Genomic DNA, 19,221 nt, shown 5'->3' with positions numbered 1-19,221 from the left:
TGACTGGCTGGCAGCTCTTGGGAGGCGGACAGCCATCCTTACAAGGGACAGCAGCCCCGGCTGCAGCAATTTAATTGGCTGCCGCTGACAAGATGCGGCCCCAGCTGCTGCTGGCCCCCATCTCCATCAGGTTGATATATTTTCATCAGAATATTGCTGACTTGCATTTTCTAGTTCATGCTTTTCCAAATTGCAGTTAATTTTGTCCCGGATTATTATCTCTAACAGATTCCTCATCACCAACATAAAGCTTTAAGTAAAGAAACTTACTTAAATTTCACTTTAATAACACATTATCTGCATTACCCACCAGTGAATTATGTAAATATTTATTTCTAAATAAGATAACATTTTTCTAAATAGATATTTTGTACTAAAGCATATTTTATGTGGATCTTTTTTGGGTTTGGTGCTCAAAGAGAAGAGCCTGACTCACTGAGTGAAAAGATAGAAATATCACACTATTTTCCAACCATTTTCATGATTTTAAAACTTACACATCATATGCCTGAATTCCTAGTATTCACTGCCAGTTGTGAGGACCTTGACGAGTAGCATAAAACTGGAAAATTACTAAGTGTCTTATATATCAGTAAAAGTGAAGCAATTTGTAACATCAAGCGTACTGTGCCATAGAGCTGTAGTTTGTGCATCTGTGCCACATGATTTTCATCGAATAGTTGCATGATCTCTGTCGAGAAGTGAATTTGTCTCTAGTTCAAAAACAGGTACAAGCTAAAAGGCTGCCACTTTCAGTCCTGAAAGGTGCCCAGTCTACCTCAGAGTACCCTGGAAGGGCAAGGTGACTCAAAAGATTTGAGCAACAGGTGAGGCTAGCCATTTCACACTGTTACTCTGCAGTAGCAGCATGAGTGGTGTTCACCACTGACAGCATGTCGTCAGCAAGCCAAATAGACATTCTGCCTATCACGCAAATGATTAATGTAGTATATGAATTTCAGTGCTGATGTGATGCTAGGTATGTAGGCCGTACGTCGTATATGGCAGATCGTATCAAACATCATGTCCCTTCAGCTGCTCACAACAGGCAAGCTACTGACCATATCCAACCAGCCCTTGCTTGCAAAACTCAAAACAGTGTCCCAACATTAGATGTGTTTTTTTAAATTCATTCACAGGATGTGGGCTTCGCTGGCTGGGCCAGCACTTATTGCCCATCCCTAGTTGCCCTGGAGAAGGTGGTGGTGAGCTGCCTTCTTGAACTGCTGCAGTCCATGTGGTATAGGTACACCCACAATGCTGTTAGAAATGGAGTTCCAGAATTTTGACCCAGTGACAGTGAAGGAACAGCAATATATTTCCAAGTCAGGATGGTGAGTGACTTGGAGGGGAACTTCCAGGATGTGGTGTTCCCATCTGTCTGCTGCCCTTGTCCTTCTAGGTGGTAGCGGTTGTGGGTTTGGAAGGTGCTGTATAAGCAGCCTTGATGAATTCCTGCAGTGCATCTTGTAGATGGTATACACTGCTGCTACTGTGCATCATTGGTGGAGGGAATGAATGCTTGTGGATGTGGTGCCAATCAAGCGGACTGCTTTGTCCTGGACGGTGTCCAACTTCTTCAGTGTTGTAGGAGCTGCACTCATCCAGGCAAATGGGGAGTATTCCATCACATTCCTGACTTGTGCCTTGTAGATGATGGACAGACTCTGGGGAGTCAAGAGGAGAGTTACTCGTCACACAATTCCTAGCCTCTGACCTACTGTTGTAGCCACAGTATTTATATGGCTAGTCCAGTTCAGTTTCTGGTCAATGGTAACCCCCAAGATGTTGATAGTGGGAGATTCAGTGATGGAAATGCTATTGAACATCAAGGGGCAATGGTTGGATTCTCTCCTGCTGGAGATGGTCATTGCCTGACACTTGTGCGGCGCGAAGGTTACTTGCCACTTGTCAGCCCAAGCCTGGGTATTTTCCAGGTCTTGCTGCATTTGGACATAGACTGCTTCAGTATCTGAGGAGTCGCGAATGATGCTGAACATTGTGCAATCATAAGCGAACATCCCCACTTCGGACCTTATGATGGAAGGAAGGTCATTGATGAAGCACCTGAAGATGGTTGGTCCTAGAACACTACCCTGAGGAACTCCTGCAGTGGTGTCCTGGAGCTGAGATGACTGACCTCCAACAACCACAACCATCTTCCTTTGTGCTAGGTATGACTCCAACCAGCGGAGAGTTTTCCCCGATTCCCATTGATTCCAGTTTTGCTCGGGCTCCTTGATGCCACACTTGGTCAAATGCTGCCTTGATGTCAAGGGATTATGTGATTGGACAACATTTGCTAAACAATCCTGAGTATGCTAAGAATTACGCTAACAACTAATTCAACATTATCATCGGGCTTGCAGTGTGGCACACTTATGAGTGCTAGAGGCTACATATATAAAGGGTCCTGTTCTTTGTAGACATAAATGTACACATTGCACCTGATTCAACTAAACAAAATAGACGATAGTCATTCTCTGGTTCATTCCCCAGGGCAATGCCTTGACCAATCAGTCAACCTGCCTGGTTTTGATTTAAACAAAGCTTGGCAGTTAATTGTCAGTCATCAGTTAATTGGTGCATTCTCCATGGTAACGACTCTACCAATCAGAGTCTACTTGCCAACCAATCAGCACTCTCTTCTCATGAAGTATAAACTGTTCTTCCCTTCACATTTGGTATTCATGTGAACTGTGCTGATGACTGCAAGCTGAAAAGCTTCAACAAGTTCTATACTATCAAATGGCTATTTAGATACAAGCGAGATGAAGAGGGCATTAGTAGCGTGCATACGCTACACCATATTAGCTCAATGTTATTAGAATTACGCAGCTCTTCCTTGAGGCTTTTCTGTTTGGCTGATGCTCTGTAACTATAAAGCTGAAAAAATAAATCTTTTTATTAAAAGCTTCCATTTCACTGAGGAGGCTTCAGGCCAATCCACATCCAACAACCTCCTCTGAAAACTCTGCTCACATTATGAAAACTGTGACAGCTTCCACCATAGCAACGTTCTAAAACAATCCACAGCATTCTTAAAAAATTAAAACGCCCTATCACCCAATGTTAATGGATCATTAAAAAAATTCCAGGATCCAGACCCACGTTTGCAAAAACTAACCAATTCTTCGTTGTGCCTTACCCTATCTACCAAGTTTCATTGAACTCTGTCCATTAGGTTTTTTTTTATTTGTTCATGGGATGTGAGCATCGCTGCTAGGCCACCATTTATTGCCCATCCCTAACTGCCCTTGTTCAGAGGGCAGTTAAGAGTCAACCACATTACTGTGGGTCTGGAGTCACATGTAGGCCAGGCCAGGTAAGGATGGCAGATTTCCTTCCCTAAAGGACATTAGTGAACTGGATGGATTTTTTACAACAATCAACAATAGTGTCATGGTCATCATTAGACTTTTAATTCCAGATTTTCATTGAATTCAAATTCCACTATCTGCTTTGGTGGGATCGGAACTCGGGTCCCCAGGGCATTACTCTAGGTCACTAGTCCAGTGACAATACCACTATGCTATCACCTCCCCCCTTTGAGGTATCTTGTTTAAAAATGGACAAACAGGCTAACAAACAGGGGTGAAATCATGACCTCCACCTACCTGCAGTGGCAGGGTTAACCATGGCCAGGATTTTGACATCGGAGTGCAGGGGTCGGCCCGACACGCTGACGCATAAAATGACACGCGGTGACGTCGGGCATGCGTCCCGATGTCACCGCCCGCCATCGTGTTGAGCGGGTGCGCTATGAGCTCGGATGCGCACCCGCCATTAATTAACGGGCCACTTAAGGCCCTTGAGGCATTAATAGACAAAGATTTTTCAGAGCCCGTGCAATCCTCAGAACATTGCATTGGCACATGGGCAGGCGGGTAGGCCACATTTTTAAAAACCTCATCCATGAGCAGGATAAGAGGGGTGAGTGGGCTCACGAGTGCTTTTTGCTAGGTTTTTAAACTTACTGTTACTTCAGACTTGAGCAAAATCAGATGATGGAGAAAATGACAGCAATGGAGTCAACAATGGGGGGCATAGCCATCTCTAAAGTGGACACAGATGCTGTACCCCATAAGCCAACAATGAAGAGGATAACCATTGAGGAATATGAGAGAGTTGCGACCCACTGACAGGCCTTCAAAGTAGACTGTGAACAATTGCAATAATGGGGCTGATGTCAGGACACTGAGAAAATGTCTGCTTCCATGGGTAGAGTGGCCATGGATAGAGTGGCCAGCACCATAGACCATCTCTTCATCAAATGACTCAATGCATGCCTTGAACACCACCACTCTAAATGCCAACAGGTCGGCCATATTATATAGATTGATAGATACTTTAGCTTCGGTCTTACAGAGCCGCACTGATTTGCACCAAAGTGTTCTCCCTGCACTGGTAGCGGTTAAGAGAGACAATGGCAAAAGGGATCATGAAAGTTCTTCACTTCTCACCCACAGCCCACCTCTGTCAACAGTCCACCTACTGCTCCATCTCCCATTGCTGGAGTCTGCCCTGCACAGCTGCAGCTGCAGGAATCTTTGGTACAGCCTTCACAGGATCCAAAATGCAGAGGACATTGGCCGTGACCTGCTCAATAGTTAGAGCAGTGATGTGAGCAGTTTGTCTCCACCCCTGCTGAAGTCACAGGAATTACACCATGTAGCAGTAGCAGAAAAATGAAGAGTAAGGCTTTGTAGTTGCACATGAATGCACATTGGTATCTGTGAAAATGTAATTGTGATTCTGCTTTTGTTCTTTATTTAGCTTACATAAATGTAATACTTATTCACCATTTTCCTGTCTTCTCTTGTTAAGTGATCTTCTAACTTGTTTGATGATAAATGCAAGAACAGGAATTGATGGTGACTAACTAGGGGTTGTTCAAGGGGTGATTGAATGATTGTAGGGCTGCTTTGTGTCAGTGGCATGGTGGGGGGAAAAGGAGGGGTGACATAAGGGAAGAGTGGCCATTACGTTTTCTGGTGACTCGAGTCCACTGCTGCAATCAGAGTAAACTTTGCAATAATAAGGACATCTCTGGCATAATGGGCAGCAGTTTGAACAGCTGGAGAATGCATTCCTATTTTCACACTCCCCCTCCCTTTGATCATCCAAGGAGGATCTGAGCTTTACACCTTGTTCCCCCTGCAGGTGTCAAGTCTTGCTTTTGCGCAATGCTGTGCAAAGCACAGAAAACCATGACTATTATGGCGATCCTGGCTGCTGGATACTTAAGGATGCCTCCAGATCTATTGAGACACCTGAAGGGTATCTTCAGAATGCCAATGGGTTGTTCAATCACACATCTGGTGGTAATATGGTATTCATTGTGATTCCCTTTTGCCATTGGGATTCAGTGGTTGGGTTTGTGACAGGTGTTATGAGCCAAGTTTGCAGTGGGTAACCCTTGTCACCTAGCAGCCACCCTTCAAGTCTGCTTCCAGATCTGAAGAAAATCAAGGAACTTGGACTGCTGCAGAACAAAAGCATCAAGGTCGCTGACCTGGAATCTTGCACACACATGAACAAAGATCTTTTTGTGATTGCACACCAGCTGCACATTGATGGAGTGGAAGCCCTTGCAGTGTATCGCCAACTGGGAGATCCGGCATACGTCTGCAGCGGAACCCTGGAAGGATCCAGAGGAAAAAAGGTTGCAGCAGTGGTGACTTTGACAGCTACTGGTAATACATGGTCATCGGATCAAGCAGGCAGCAAGTTTTTTTCTTGGAGGCTGTAGATGTTCACCACCACCTGATGCGATATCCTAAGCTTCCTGACGCATTGGTGTTCAGACATGTCAAGGAAACTGAGCCTCTGCAGATAGGGCCTATGAGCTGCATCGCACTGCTGGGTCCCTCTCTGCTGATTTCCTCTCCCCTGGGCCCCTCTCCGCTGATTTCCTCTCCCCTGGGCCCCTCTCTACCGAACCCCCACTCCGCTGATCCCTCACTGCTGGCCCCCTCGCTACCAATCCCTCACTGCTGGCCCCCTCTATACCGGACCCCCACTCTGCTGATCCCTCACTGCTGGCCCCCTCGCTACCGATCCCTCACTGCTGGCCCCCTCTATACCGGACCCCCACTCTGCTGATCCCTCACTGCTGGCCCCCTCTCCACTGATCCCTCACTGCTGGCCCACTTTTCACTGATTTCCCCTCTGCTAGCCCCTTTTCCACCGATTTCCTCTCTACTGGCCTCCTCTCCCACTCCGAGTGCTATTGCTGCTCATCTTAATCCTCAATCTAAGACATCATAAGTGGCATCCATCCTGATGTGGCAGAGCAAACCTCCAAAATGTAGAAAGGTGCTTCCGGAAAGTAACCTCTCAGTAGAAGCACTGTGAAAAACTCCATCTCGCAGGTAAGAAAGTAGCTGTGGGTACTGAATACTTATTGGCATATGTCCCTGAGATTGATTCAGCTCCCTCATTTGCCACTTTGAACTTACCTTGCTTTAACTGGTGAGTTTCGGGAAGCCTGGGAAACCTTTGGACACAAGCTGAAAGTCTAAAGTACATTTAAATACACTAACTTCTATCAGTTAGTACACATGCTGACTGCCCCGTGTATGCACAGAATGCAAATGATGTCATGGGGTGGTGATGCAAGAAAAGACAGTATCCTAACTTAATCGACTTGCTTCCTGTCCTCGATGAGAGTGAGCCTCAGCATACAATGGTCGAATGGTGGTATTGTCACTGGACTAGTAATTCAGAGAGCCAGGGTAATGCTCTGGGGACCCGGATTCAAATCTCGCCATGGCAGATGGTGGAATTTGAATTCAATAAAAATCTGGACTTAAAAAATGAGTGAATTAAAAAGTCTAATGATGACCGTGAAACCATTGCTGATTTTTGTAAATACCCATCTGGTTCGCCAATGTCCTTTAGGGAAGGAAATCTGCTGTCCTTACCTGGTCTGGCCTACATGTGACTCCACACCGACAGCAATGTGGTCGACTCTTAAATGCCCCCTGAACAAGGGCAATTAGGGATGGGCAATAAATTCTAGCCCAGCCAGTGACTCCCACATCCCATGAACGAACAAAAAAAAATTCAGAATGAGTGGGATCTCTTCCTTTCCCTACAACCTCTTTAGTGGATAGCACATTCAGAGAGGTGGTCAGACCGCAGATCGGGAATGGGTGACCGCCAGGCATTCCAAGAGAAACAGGCAGGTGGTGCAGGTAGAGGCACCGCTCACTAACTGGTTTTCCACTCTGGATATCGGTGAGGGCGATAGATCCTTGGAGGAGTACAGCAAGAGCCAAGCCTGGTGGCCCAGCTGTACAGGGAAGGAGGAAGCAGAGCAGAAGGGCAGTACTGATAGGGGATCCTTTAATTAGGAGAGCAGGCAGGCGTTTCTGCAGCAGTCAACGTGACTCCAGGATGGTTTGTTGCCTCCCTGGTGCTACAGTCAAAGATGTCACAGAGTGGCTGCAGGACATTCTTGTGGGGGAGGGCAAACAGCCAGAGGTTGTGGTCCACATTGGTACTAACGACATAGGTAGGAAGGGGGATGTGGTCCTGCAAATGGAATTTAGGAAGCTAGGTAGAAAATTAGCAAGCAGGACCTCTAAAGTAGTAATCTCCGGATTATTCCCAGTGCCACGTGCAAGTGAGTAGAGAAATGAGAGGGTAAGACAGATGAACGCATGGCTGGAAAGATGGTGCAGGAGGGAGGGCTTTAGATTCCTGGGACACTGGGACGGGCTCTGGGGAGATGGCACTTGTACAGGCTGGATGGGTTGCACCTGAACAGAGCTGGGACTGAGTTCCTTGCTGGTCGTTTTGCTGAGGAGGGTTTAAACTATCCCAGCAGGGGTGTGGGAACCAGGAGAGAATATTAGAAAGTAATACCAGGGTGAACGGAATGTTGGGAGAGGTGGGTAGCACTAAAATAGAGAATAGTAAGTTAATAGATGGAGTCAGAGTAAGTGAACAAGAAATGAAGTCTAAATCAGGGTTACACTGCATGTATGTGAATGAACGGAGTATAGTTAATAAAATTGGGGAGTTACAGGCACAGATTACCTTGTGGGGTTATGATGTTGTGGCGATAACCGAAACCTGGCTTAGGGAAGGACAGATCTGGGTGCTAAATATTCCAACACATTGGAGAGAGTGCAGAAGAGGTTTATGAGAATGGTTCCCAGGATGAGATACTTCAGTTATGAGGAAAGATTGGAGAAGCTGGGACTGTTTTCCTTGGAGAGGAGAAGGCTAAGAGGAGATTGGATAGAAGTTTTCAAAATAATGAGGAGTCTGGACAAAGTAGATAAGGAGAAACTATTCCCGCCCGTAAACAGATCAAGAACCAGAGGGCACAGTTTTAAAATGTTTTGAAAAGAAACAAACACGAGGTGGGAAAGTGAGAGGTTAGGGTTTGGAATGCACTGCCTGGAAGTGTGGCAGAAACAGGTTCAATTGAGGCATTCGAGAGGGCTTTGGATGATTATCCAAATAGAAATTGTGTGCAGGGTTACAGGGAAAAGGCAGGAGATTGGTACTAACTTAAAAAGCTCAGAGCCTGTGCAAACACAATGAGTTAAATGGTCTCCTTCTACACCGTAACAATTCTGTGATTCTGTGCTGCGCCCAGCCTGCAAGTACATCTCTGCACATGTGTGAAAAGCTTTTATATCTGTATGGACACACTGCCTGCAATGAATATGGTTGGCAGTTTGGGTTCAGTGTCGCAGTATCTTTACAGTCAGAAGGAGGCCATTCAGCCCATTGACACTGGAAAAGCATTCCACCTAGTTCCACTCCCTATAACCTTGCACATTCTCTCCTTTCAGGTAGCAATTAAATTCCCTTTTGAATGCTTTGATCAAACCTGCCTCCACCACCCTTTCAGGAAGTTTGTTCCAGACTCCAACCACCCTCTGGGTGAATAAATGTTTCCTCACATCATATTTACTCCTTTTGCCAATTATTTTGAATCTGTGCCCGTTAGTTCTTGATGTTCTCTTGAGCGGGCACACTTTCTCACTGTTTACCCTGTCCACACACCTCAGAATCTGGAATACCTCTATCAAGTCTCTCAGCCTTTTTTTCTCCAAGGAAAACAGTCCCAACCTCTCCAATCTATCCTCATAGCTACAGTTCTTCATCCAGGGGATCATTCTTGTGAATCTCCTCTGTATTCTCTCCAATGCCTTCACATCCTTCCTCAAGGATGCCCGGAACTGGATACAGTGCTCCAGATGAGGCCTAACTAGTGTCTTATACAAGTTCAACGTGACCTCCTTACTCTTGTACTCAATGCCCCTATTAATAAAGCCTAAGATACTATATGCTTTATTAACTGCTGTCTCAACATGCCCTGCCATCTTCAATGACCTATGTGCATATACGCCACGGTCCTTCTGTTCCTGTACCTCCTTTAAAGGCTCTCCCTTATTTTACACTGTCTCACCATATATTTCCTGCTGAAACAAATCACCTCACACTTTTCTGCATTGCACTTCATTTACCACTTGTCTGCACAATCCACTGATATGTCTTTGTCCTTTTGAAGTTCAAGACTATCCCCATCACAGTTGACAATATTTCCAATCTTCGAATCATCTGCAAACTTTGAAATCATGCCTTGGACACCACAGTCTCCAGGGCTGTGGTGCCATTAATATATATCAGGAAGATCAAGGGTCCCAACACTGACCCCTGAGAAGCTCCACTACAAATCTTCCTCCAATCTGAAAAACAAGCATTTATCACAATTCTCCGTTTCCTATCACTCAGCCAATTTCTTATCCTTTTATTCCAAGACCTAGAATTTTGCTTACAAGTCTCTTGTGCGGCGCTGTATCAAATGCCTTTTGAAAATCCATATACACATCAACAGTGTTTCCTTTATCAGCCTTTTCTGCTACCTCCTCAAAAAAACTCCAGCAAGTTAGTTAAACATGATCTTCCCTTGGTGAATTCATGCTGGCTTTCCTTATTTATCTTGCACTTGTCTAAGTGATTACTAATTTTATCCTGCACTATAGTTTCCAGGAGTTTCCCTTCCACTGAGGTCAAACTGACTGGTCTGTAGTTGCCAGCTTTATCCTTGCACCCTTTTTGAACAAAGGTATAACATTTCGCAGTCTTCTGGCACCTCCCCTGTGTCTAAGGAAGACTGGAAGATTATCACTAGTGCCTTTGCAATTTCCACTCATTTCCCTCATTACCCTTGCATTTATCTCATCCGATCCTGGTCCCTTATCTATTTTAAGTAAAGATAGCCTTTCCAACGCCTCCTTCCTCTTGATTGTAAGTTCTTCTGGTGTACTAGTTACCTCCTCTCTCACCTCGGCCTGGGTAGCAAGTTCTTCCTTTGTAAAGACGGGTGCAAAGTACTTGTTCAACTGCTCCGTTATTTCACCAGCCTCCACGTACAAGTCCCCTTTCTTGTCCCTAATCGGCCCTACTCTTTTTACCACCCTTTTATTATTTACATGCTTATAGAAGACCTTGGGATTCCCTTTTATGTTTGCTGCTAGCCCCTTTTCATGCTCTCTCCTTGCTTTTCTTCTTAGTTTCTCCACTTACCCTCTGGTCCTTCTATATTCAGCTTGATTCTCCATTGTATTTTCTACCTGATATCTGTCGTACGCGCACTTCTTTCTTTTCATCTTTACCTCTATCTCTCATCATCCAGGGCACTCTGGGTTTATTTGTCCTACCTTTCCCCTTCAAGGGAATATACCTCGACACTGCCTGCAATACTTTTTCTTTGAAGATGGCCCATTGTTCAGCTACTGTCTTTTCTGCCAACATTTGATTCCAACTCAGATGCATTCCCATTCCATCAAAGTTGGCTTTCCCTCAATTAATTATCGCTGCTCTGTCCTTTTCCATGATTAACCTAAACCTTATGATACAATGCTCACTGTCTCCTAGAGACTCTCCCACTGATACCTGATCCACTTGGGCCAACTCATTCCCCAGAACCAGGTCCAAAAGTGCATGTCCTCTCGTTAGACTGGAAACACACTGGTGCAGAAAATTATCTTGAACACATTCCAGGAACTCTCATCCCTCTTGTCCTTTTCTACTATTCCTATCCCAATCTATATTTGGATAATTGAAGTCGCCCATTATTACTCTATAACTCTTGCACTTCTCCACATCCCTTCCACTAGCTGCTGGTCTATAGACTACATCAATCAATGTTATTGCACCTTTCCCATTCCTTACTTCTAGCCAGAGAGATTCTGTCCTTAATCCCTCTGGAACATCCTCTCTCTCCCCAGTACTGTAATGTCATCTTTAATTGATATTGCCACTACTCCCCCCCACCCCCCACACTTTTCTTCTTTTCCTGTCTCTCCTTAACACCTTGTACCCAGGAAAATTTAACGCCCAGTCCTGCCCTTCTTTGAGCCAAGTCTCTATTATAGCAATATCATAATTCCATTTGTCAACCTGCACCTGCAGTTCACCAGTTTTATTAATCACACTCCGTGCGTTCACATACATGTACATTAACCCTGATTTAGGCTTTTAAAAAAACTTTCCCGCTTATTCTGACCCTGTCGAATAACTTACTGTTGCTTCCTCGAATTCTATCAAACTCTCCAAGTATTCTATCTAAATTCATGCAACTCTCTGATATATCCTTGTTATCAGTTAATACTTCACTACTTCCCACTGCCAGTTTTTCTCCTCTGCACTCTAAACTTCCCCCCAGGTTCTCATCCCCCTGCCATTCTAATTTAAACCCTCCCCAACAGCACTAGCAAACCTCCCCGTGAGGACACTAGACCAAGTCCTGTTAAGGTGTAACCCGTCCTTCTTGTACAGGTCCCACCTGCCCCAGAACCGATCCCAATGCTTCAGAAATCTAAAGCCCTCCCCCCTACGCCATTTATCCAGCCACATGTTGAACTGCTCAATCTTCCTATTCTTATGCTCACCAACATGTGGCACTGGGAGTAATCCTGAGATTACTGCTCGAGGTCCTGCTTTTTAATTCCCTTCCTAACTCCCTAAAATCTGCTTTCAGGACCTCATCCCTTTTCCTACCTATGTCATTGATCCCAATGTGGACCATGACCTCTGCCTGAAGAATAAAGCTATCTATTAATTAATTAGGGACAGGGACAGACATCCTTCTAAATTCCAATGTTGAGCCAGCCAAACTCAGGAACAATAGAGTGCCCTAGTACACTGTGCACATCTCTGACTCATGTATCAAATTGTTGAGTCTGCCAGAGAGGATAGGCTGAACCCCCAACCTCCCATGGTTAAAACTCATCCCTAAGGAAACCCTGTTTACACAGAAGTTAAGAGGACTTTGGAGATTGTTTAGCTGATCAAGAACCATTAAAATACTTTGTGTGAAACACCCCTTAATTCATGACTAGACTTCAAGCCTGCTGTTAAATTTTGTGCTTAAATTACACTTCCATGAAATTATATGCCTCATTTAAAAATAAAATACTAAACCAAAGAAGCCAGTTTTTTTTCTGACCACTTTGCTGGTCTGCTGCGACCTCAAATATGAAAAATTGCAAATACAAGAAATCTGAAATAAAGCCAAAATATTGAAAGCACACTAAGCCTGTAGTCATCTTTAAAAAAAGACCAAGTTCCAGTTGTAGATTCTTTGTCAGAGTAACAGTTGAACAGAAATCTGCACCTAAAACTCAATGGAATGTTGCGTTAAACCACTTTAATGGGTGAATTTAGAAAATAGTATCACAGTACTGTACTGGTATTCAGTTGCAGCTTGCATGGGCTGTGGTTATGCAAATTACAGCCGGTATTTTTAGGTACGTACACATTTGATAGTCCCCCCAATTCAGACTCCGTAGGCCGGTATTAAAAGAGCATTTAAATTGCCTATGGAAACCATAATGCATTGGGCGTGTTTGTGCGGTACAGTTAACGTTGACGACAAGTTTAAAATAAAGAGAATACAGTTTAAGATTTCTGCCTTAAGGGTTTCTTCTTTAAGAGATATTGGTGAAGTCATTATTCACAAAGGTAATCAATTCAAGTTCTGAACTGAGAATTGTAACATCTTTAAAAAGGGGGCGGCTTTGTAAACGGGAGAAATCACAGCTGTGATTATTTGAGTGGGGCCATTTTTGGTCCTGGCCGCCGCTAATGCCGACGCTCGCTATGATGTAAGGTAGCAACAGAATCGATTGCGCCTTCCCAGCGTTGACAGCAAATACAGCCATTGAAATATTGCTCTAATTGAGCGATTAACGTGTGGCAATCGAAGACCTGCCTCTCCTGATGGGGTTGTGTGCGCACAGCCAAGCGTGCTGAACTGAAACCTGGAAGTGGGAGAGAGCTTCCCAATGTGCTGTTAATTTCGCCGGTTTTAACCCCGCGCTCCTGCAGATTAAAATTCGGTACAATGTTTCTTTCAGATGTAGCTGCTGAGAAACTCAAGACCAATTTTCTTCTTTAAGACATAAAAATAAAAACTATTTTCTAGAAATACTTTGGGTAAGAGGAAGAATATTAACTGCAAAGTAATTGCTCTTGTATTTTTTCTTTTTGAAAACCACCAATGTGGCTCTGACATGGGGGATCTGGAACGCTTCCATTTGGTAGATGTTAAAGCCCTACCACTTTGCTTAAGAAATACAGCAGTTTTCTGTCATTTGGAGATGAAGAAAAGCTAGGTGTCATTTTCATCACAGTAATGTCCAACAGAATGCTGATGCGCTTTGTTCTGGCTGCCACTTGGGTTCTCAGTCTCTGAAGAATGGGCAAGGATAAAACACTAACTGAGGTCAGATAGGAATGGAGCTATTGGGTTATTTTGTTTTAAAGAGAGAAATTTCTCAGATACTCATTGGTAGTATCTTATGTAGAGAATAAGCTGCTGCTAAAGGCTTCCCTCTACTGGCTGTTCCATAAAATTATTTCAAATGAAAGCAATGCAATGGTTTTTAAATGAGTAAATCCACAGGATAAGCTAATAGAACAATTTACATATAGAGTTCCGACAAGCTCATCTCACATTGCTGTTTTGTTATGATAATTATTACTCACAATCTCTGGAGAGCAAATTAGCAAGGTAGCAACTGCACATGATGCTTCCTGAACCTGCTTCCACGATCTTTAAGGTCCTGCTGCCCCTAGTTCTTTCTAAAGCCCCCCTCTCCCTGTGCTTTATGAAACATCTTGCTCCAATGTGCTTATTTAAGGTAGTTTCCCTGTGCTCTTTTTAGAAAACCAGCTTGAGTGCATAAGTAAGAGCTGGAGGTCCAAGGAGAAATCTTTCTTCCTTTTCCTCCTGCTCGTCAGTGAGCAAGCAAGTCTTTTTATTTAATCAATCCCCATCAGAACTCACAACAGCAATTCATATTTAAAAACTTAAATAATAATTTTCTAATCTATAGTGGCAATTCCTGAATTCAGAGCACTTTAGAAGATTATGGCTAAAACACCTATAATTTCTTTTCCTTCTTCCTTTAAAACTATAGGGTTAAAACCATCAAGTCCTGGAAATTTGATGGTCCATAGTGCCAATATTTTTTTGAATACTGTTTTCCTGCTTCAGTAGGTTCCTATCCTCGATTCATTATTAGTTTCCCAGGAATGTCAGGGTTATTATCCTCTCTCTACTGTGAACAGACAGAAAGGAATTATTTAACAAGTCTGTTATTTTAATTTGCAATATTACATGAATCTGTTTTAAAGAGCCCACGTTACCTTTTCTCCTGATATAATTGTAAAACCTTTGTGTTAATCTTGATATCCCTTGAAAGTTTCTTTTCATATTCTGCAGCTTTTGATATGTTTGATATACATTAATGTTTCAGACTTGGCGGTACAGAGCATAACTTTAGTCTTGATGTAAATGCCCTTGACAAAGTTACATCTTATTGAAACATAACTGGATTTTTAATGGTGTACTAAGTTCATAATTAATGTTGAACTACTTTGTCCGTAAAAAAAAATTGTTCATCATGACTGTTTTATTTGTTCAGTAGAATTTTTCCAACTAGGGGTATATATTAGTTCTGTATTAAAAACTTAATTTGTTTTTGAACTCCTCCCATTGGTCAACTGTACTTTTACCAATAATGGTTTTAACCAGTTTGTTGTCATCAGTCTCTGTCTCTCTCCAAAATCTGGAATCTCAAGTCACTGCTACATTTCTCCTTTTGAACCTAATATTGAATTCGACCATATTTTAATTGCTGTTGGACAAATGTTTCCTTACCATTTGATTACCAATGAAATCTGTCTCATTAATAATCTAGTATGGCCTTCCTTCTTGTTGGTTTTAGAACATATTGCTCCAGAAACTATCTTGAATCCACAAAGAAATTCACTACCTTTCTGACTTCAGTTACTTTCTCTTCCTAATCTATGAAAATTAAAGTCTTCCACTAAAATAACTTCACATTTTTTCAGAGTCTCTCTGAATTAATACATTGCTGCTATCAGGAGCCTGTGGACAGCTCCCATTGTAATTTTAAGTCCAACTGTATACCTCAAAAAAATAACCACAGCCACTATTGATTATTATCCCTTACCTGTATACAACTGTACAGGGCTTTGGTAAGACCACACCTAGTGCACTGCATACAGTTTTCAGTGATAACTTGTCCTAATATCTCCTTGTGTGGCCGTTCAAAATCCACTTGATAATGTGCTATATTAAATGCAATTTGTTGCAATGAGAACTATCCTAGCAATCTCTACTCAATGAAAACAGTCCATGTATGCTGGGCCATGCTACCATTGAGTTAACTATCAGTCCAAAACTTCAGGGAACACAATGGAAACAGACATTCAAAAAATGCAACAAAAAAAAAGCAAATTAAGGGGGGAGTGGGGGTTAAACTTAAAACTACATGGTGGGTCAGTACAGTAACATAGTGGTGGTGCTACTGCACTAGTAATCCAGAGGACTGGACTAATAATCTGGTGACAGTTTGAATCCAACAACAGCTAGGCAATTTAAAATTTTATGTATCTGGAATGAAAAGCAACAGTCAGTAATGGTGATTATGAATATACTGGATTGTCATAAAACTCATCCGGTTCACTAGTGCCTTTTCGGGAAGGATATTTTCCATTCTTATCCAGTCTAGCCTAGATGTGATTCCAGACATACAGCAATATGGTTAGCTCTTAAATGGCCAAGTAAGCTTGTATTCAAGAAGGCAGTTCTCCAAACCCCCCTTAACATTCAATGGCACTCCCGTCGCTAAATCCCCCACTATCAACATCCTGGGGGTTACCATTTATCAGAAACTGAACTGGGCTAGCCATATAAATACTGTGGCTACAACAGCAGGTTGGAGGCAAGGAATCCTGTGGAAAGTAACTCACCTCCTGACTCCCCAAAGCCTGTCTACCATCTACAAGGCACAAGTCAGGAATGTGATGGAATACTCTCCGCTTGCCTGCATAATTGCAGTTCCAACAACACTCAAGAAGCCTGATACCATCCAAAACAAAGCAGCCCACTTGACTTGCACCCCATCCACAAACATTCACTTCCTCCACCACCCACACAATGGCAGCGGGTGTATCATCAACAAGATGCACTGCAGAAACTCACCAAGGATCCTTAGGCAGCACCTTCCAAGCCCACGACTGCTATCATCCAGAAGGACAAGGGCAGCTCATACATGGAAACTCCATCACCTGGAAGTACCCTCCATGCCATTCACCATCCTGACTTGGAAATATATCGCCATTCCTTCCCTGTCGCTGGGTCAAAATCCAGGAACTCCCTCCCTAACAGCACTGTGGTGTACCTACACCACAGGGACTGCAGTGCTTCAAGAAGGCAGCTCACCACCACCATCTCAAGGGCAGTTGGGGATGGGCAATAAATACTGGCCGAGCCAGCAAACCCCACATCCCTTAGAGGAATAAAAAACCTCAAGGGCAATTAGGGATAGTTAATAAATGTCTGTTTTGCCAGGGGTGTCCACATCCCATGAATGGGTAAAAACATGCAGATATAGGATTCATCTGATTGTAAAATTCCCAAAAGCTATAAACTTCTTTATCTGAATAGTCTGGTATGCATACAATTCAAAATACTATCAGTGTAGTCTCTCTGGTCTCACTCACTGACAGCAATTTGCTCTACTTCATTCCAGCCTTTCTCTCCGCTGTTCACACTCTGGTTCACGCTGTACTTTCTCTTCCTCTTCCCTGGCCTTTACTCTCTCTGGTCTCTCTTATAATTCAGCTCTCTCTCTCTCTGGCATCCCACCTACCCCCAATAACCTATCACCTGGCATCCCACCTACCCCCAATAACCTATCACCCTCTTGCTCACCAAGAACCTATCCACCTCTGCCTTAAAAATATTCAGGCTCTGCTTCCACCACCTTTTCAGGAAGAGAGCTCCAAAGACTCACAACCCCAAGTGACAAAAATTTGCCTCATCTCTGTTTTATTTTTAAACAGTGACCCCTAGATCTAGATTCTCCCACAAGAGGAAATATCCTCTTCACATCCACCCTGTCAAGATCCCTCAGGATCTTATATATTTCAATCAAGTCACCTCTTACTCTTCTAAACTCCAGTATACAAGCCGAGTCTGTCCAACCATTCATCATAAGACAACCTGCCCATTTCAGGTATTAGTCTGGTAAACCTTCTCTAAACTACTTCCAATGCATTTACATCCTTCTTTAAATAAGGTGACCAATACTATATACAGTACTCCAAACGTGGCCTCACTAGTGCCATGTACAACTGAAGCATAACATCCCTACTTTTGTATTCAATGCCCCTTGCAATAAATGATAATATTCTATTAGCTTTTCTAATTACTTGCTGTACCTGCATACTAGCCTTCTGTGATTCATGCACTGGGACACCCAGATCCCTCTGCCCCTCAGAGCTCTGCAATCTCTCACTATTTAGATAATACACTTCTCTTTTATCCTTCCTGCCAAAATGGACAATTTCACATTTTCCCACATTATACTCCATTTGCCAGATCTTTGCACACTCACTTAACCTATGTCTTTTTGTAGCCCCTTATGTCCTTTTCACAACTTACTTTCCTACCTATCTTTGTGTCATCAGCAAATTTGGCAACGATACCATCCATCCCTTCATCCAAGTCATTTATATAATTGTAAAGAGTTAAAGGTCCCTGCACTGATCCCTGTGGCACACCACTCGTTACATCTTGCCAACCTGAAAAAGACCCATTTATGCCTACTCTCTGCTTCCTGTTAGCCAGCAAATCTTCTATCCATGCCAATGTTACCCCCATGCCATGAGCTTTTATTTTCCGCAATAAACTTTGGTGTAGCACTTTATCAAATGCCTTCTGAAAATCTAAGTACAGTACATCCACTGGTTCCCCTTTATCCAATGCACATGTTACTTCCTCAAAGTACTCCAATAAGTTGGTTGAACACGATTTCCCTTCCACAAAACCATGTTGGCTCTGCCTGATGACCTTGAGCTTATCCAAGTGCCCTGCTATAACTTCTTTAATAATAGCTTCTAAAATTTTCCCTACGACAGACATTAAGCTAACTGCCCTGTCGTTTCCCACTTTGTCTCCCTCCCTTTTTGAATAATAGTTACATTTGCTATCTACCAATCTAATGGGACCTTCCAGGAATCTAGGAAGTTTTGGAATATTAAAACCAATGCATTAACTCCCTCACCAGACACTTCTTTTGAGCCCTCAGATGAAATCCATCAAGACCTAGGCGCTTTATCAGCCCACAGCTCCAACAATTTACTCAGTACCACTTCTCTGATGACTGTAATTTTCCTGACTTCCTCCCCAACTTCCAATTCCTGGTTTATAGCTGCTTCTGGGATGGTACTTGTATCCTCTATACTGAAAACTGATGCAAAATACCTGTTCAATTCATCTGCCATCTTGTTTTCCATTATCAATTTTCCAGACTCACTTTCTATAGGATTCTATATGATTTTACAGAATCATAGAATGTTTACGGCACAGAAGGAGGCCATTCAGCCAGTCATGTCAATGCTGGCACTCCGCAAGAGTAACTCACCTAGCCCACTCCCCTCCCTTTTCCTCATAGCCCTGCATTTTTTTCTTTTCAGTTAATGATCCAATTCCCTTTTGAAAGCTGTGATTGAATCCACCTCCAGCACTCTCCCAGGCAGCGTATTTCAGATCCGAACCACTAACTGCGTGAAAAAAAAAAACACTTTTCCTCATATTATGTTGCCTCTTTCGCCATTCACATGAAATCGGTGTCCTCTGGCTTCTGGATTTTA

Source organism: Cetorhinus maximus, chromosome 1 (assembly GCF_964194155.1).
Source record: "Cetorhinus maximus chromosome 1, sCetMax3.hap1.1, whole genome shotgun sequence".
Classification (NCBI taxonomy): domain Eukaryota; kingdom Metazoa; phylum Chordata; class Chondrichthyes; order Lamniformes; family Cetorhinidae; genus Cetorhinus; species Cetorhinus maximus.
Note: the sequence above shows the minus strand (reverse complement) of the source record.